The sequence below is a fragment of the Tubulanus polymorphus genome, chromosome 5, assembly GCF_964204645.1.
Source record: "Tubulanus polymorphus chromosome 5, tnTubPoly1.2, whole genome shotgun sequence".
In the NCBI taxonomy this organism is placed as follows: Eukaryota; Metazoa; Nemertea; class Palaeonemertea; order Tubulaniformes; family Tubulanidae; genus Tubulanus; species Tubulanus polymorphus.
In genome coordinates, this window is record NC_134029.1 from 5132826 (window position 1) to 5136228 (window position 3403).

A 3403-nucleotide genomic window follows, 5' to 3' on the forward strand; every position below is an offset into this window, starting at 1 on the left:
CAGTAGTGCCCCTGGGATGTACATGGCCAAACACTTCAGCTATACGACTTATTACGAAAAAGATGGATTACTACGAGATTAGGTATGGCACGTTCACGACTCGGCCAGTAAGAGTATACGCGGCCAAGGTCTACGTCACAGAAAAGTGAACAGCGAATGAGATTTCTCTCGGGAGCCTGATGAAGTCACAGCACCTTCGCGTTATCGCGCACAAATTCAATACAATTTCCATACATGAATGCCAATAGTGACGTCTTTTTATCAAGCGTACATGTTCCTAAATCAGCGGCGAAAACGCTGGCCTTAAGCAAGCAACGGCTTCCGGTTCGACGGGGTTTGCTGGCGATAAGAGTCATTTACCAAGTCAACGAGAAAATACACCGTATAATTCACCTCGTTAGCCTCAAGTAGCGAGAGAGCGAGAAAGGGATGCGCATTTTTTACGCGAGGGTTTCGAAAGTTCTCTTTGACATCAATGACGACCAAAGATCACAAGAAGCGAGACATGTCAACATTCTTATTTTAATATAACGCAAAGGAAAAGGAAAATGAGCCCGCCTCACTGACTTTGTGGCTTTTTACGGACATAATTACTCTTCGTTATGGACGCTTTGGTGACGTTTTTATCGACAGATCATACAAAATCGTATGCGCCCATTAGTCTCATTATAATGTATGTATATATAATCACCGTCTTCTAAGGCTTTGTCAGGTACAATGCATAACCAAGTTACTAGGTCTTATTGAATTAGACTTTGTGTGATACTTTAGACATGTCTAGAATTTGGTAATAGGTACGTACACGTATATATAAATAGTAATGACGAAACTTTCTTTATGATTGTGGCGCCAAAATTGTAAGGACACTGTTCGCGATATGGAAATCGTGGATACAGTATCGAGTGTGGCGTTCATCAGTTCAGTGGATAACCGATCTAATGCCTGTCAATGTCGCTACGCAGGCAGTCTCTGAAAGAAATCCAAACTGTGGTCATAGATTTCAATCAATACGTCCGCGACCCAAACCTCAGAAAATGAGGAAACGTCGTAGAAACTCGACAACACCAACGCCGGGCTTGAAAGAAAGTTCATCTAAATCTTACACTTGACTATCGAGGCCCGCGAAATCTCGGCGATCTTTCATGCGCGAAACAATATACGCTCGATTTTTAAACAATTAATAATTAACGGAGAATTGCCACTCATCTGACCTGAATATAAATGAAGATCTATCGCGGACGTGTTTCAAGTGCTCTTTTTGAATGCACTCATCAAACATTGAGCTCGTCGAATGAGTTATTAATTGCCAATGGTTTTTGTGACTTCGACGGCATGTGGAAACAAACTCGTACCGAATGCAATAAAATGAAGTGTATTCGCTGATTGTTTTCTAACGCCATCGTAATGTTTCGAAAGAGGTCCGACCTCAATGAATATACCGGTCAACTCTACAATCTTCGCAAGTCGACAAACTTTACTTGGAAAATTTCCTATGAAAGACTTAATCAATTTCGGTGGTCCTCCAACTTATTACCTCATGGTATACTAAGCAGTGAGATGTCTATGATACCAACATAATCAACGTTGAGTAGGTTTTGCTCCATGTAGCATCACAAGAGTGACGTTTTCGGAAGTTTTAGCTGCGTCTTTCTAATTATGATTACTGGCCCGGGTGTGGCATATTCGTCATGATTGCGGGTATTTATCAAGTGCCGATAGATTCATGCGTTCACCTGGGACACAAACTTCAGAGTTTTGTTATAAATCTCCTAAAAAATACACGTATCTATAGATACTGCACGAATACGACGCCACGATATCAGTTTCGATTCTGGTAGTGAGGCAACGTGACAAACAAACAAGACATTGCCGGCGAGAATCGAGAGAGAAGCACCCGCCCCGGGCGATTTACAAAACAAATCCATACCTAAACTGAAAGCGAAGTCTGTAATTTCCGCCATGACATTAATTTTTCCATGTACCAACATTATGGTTGTTCTAAACATGATCGAACCGGGTATACGACCGAAACAAGGTTTACTAGTTACATTCGTTTGAAGTTGTCATCGTACACGAATATTTAGTGTAGTCGAAGTTTGCCGTCTGAAAAGCGCCGAAAGGGAAATGTTATACGATCCGCATTTATGTTAGAGTAAATCACGTAAAGGCCCGTTACAACATCGGCATTTTTTATCTAACGAAATATCTATATATTATTACCTGGCTTGTCAAGAGCGACTGTGATTGATGGTAACGATTTGGATCTAAAACCCGAGGCGTGAATGTGTCTCTTTATAACCAAAAGGGCCGTTAATAGGTACACGTTTGATTGATGCCACAAATTGTCTACATGTTAAAATAGAGCTGGGATGAAAAGTATATTTTTTTGAATGTATTTTCTCCTATTTCAAGTGAAAACGGGGGTTGTCTTCTAAAACGTATTTTGGAGCTTATATCTTTTAAAAACGGCCGTCGCATTCGCCATTTCGCGTGCAGATAATTGTTGCTTAATATGATAAGTTTAATCTACGGCTTTCGTGTACCACTGATCATTGATATCCGAAAACTCCTGCGCCCAAGGCAATTTAATTGAAACTATACTAAACCCTACGGGGAATTCAAGTTAGTCACAAAACATTAACGGTGGCATCAGGTGTGAGACTTTAAGTTGGGTTGATTGATTAAACTAACATTCAACCATGATGCAATTAATTTCGAAGGAACGTTAAGGACGAGTTCTTATGCCGAGGCATGACGACGCACACACTGGTAAGCGAGCAAACATCGCGAGAATTTCCTCCGAGCAGTTGAGCTCGATGAATGACCAACATCACGGACAAGTAGTTATTCATTCTTCGCCTGGTTTCTTTAAAGCTTGAGAAAATTTCATTCTATTCATATGCAGTATATATATACGTTAGATACCAAAGCATTTGAACGTATATCACAGCATGTTTAAAAGACGCGCGAATTGAATTAAGCCTTAAACTTGAAATGTCAAAGTCATTAGTCAATGGAGCAATCATTGTAATTTCACTAAGTAAAACAGGGTTCCGATCAGATCCTAATTAGGACGGCGTTTTATTTGCCGTATATGGCACTGACTAAACCCTTTAATACCTCGATACGACATTTACGGATTACTGACACAGTTCATCAGACAGTTCGTATATTTCAGAGCAATTTATATCAAATATATAAAACCCATGCATGGCTATACACAAGATAACAGTAAATGTAACGTTTCGAAAATAAAATCAGCTCTTTATGAGTTCCCAACGGACAAATTATTTTCAAAGATTGCACTTCGAGCGCAGGCAACACTCAATTTGTTATCCATGGCGAAACCATTAGCTGAAATCCCTGGATGCAACGAAATAATAATTCATTACATTTCGCCTTT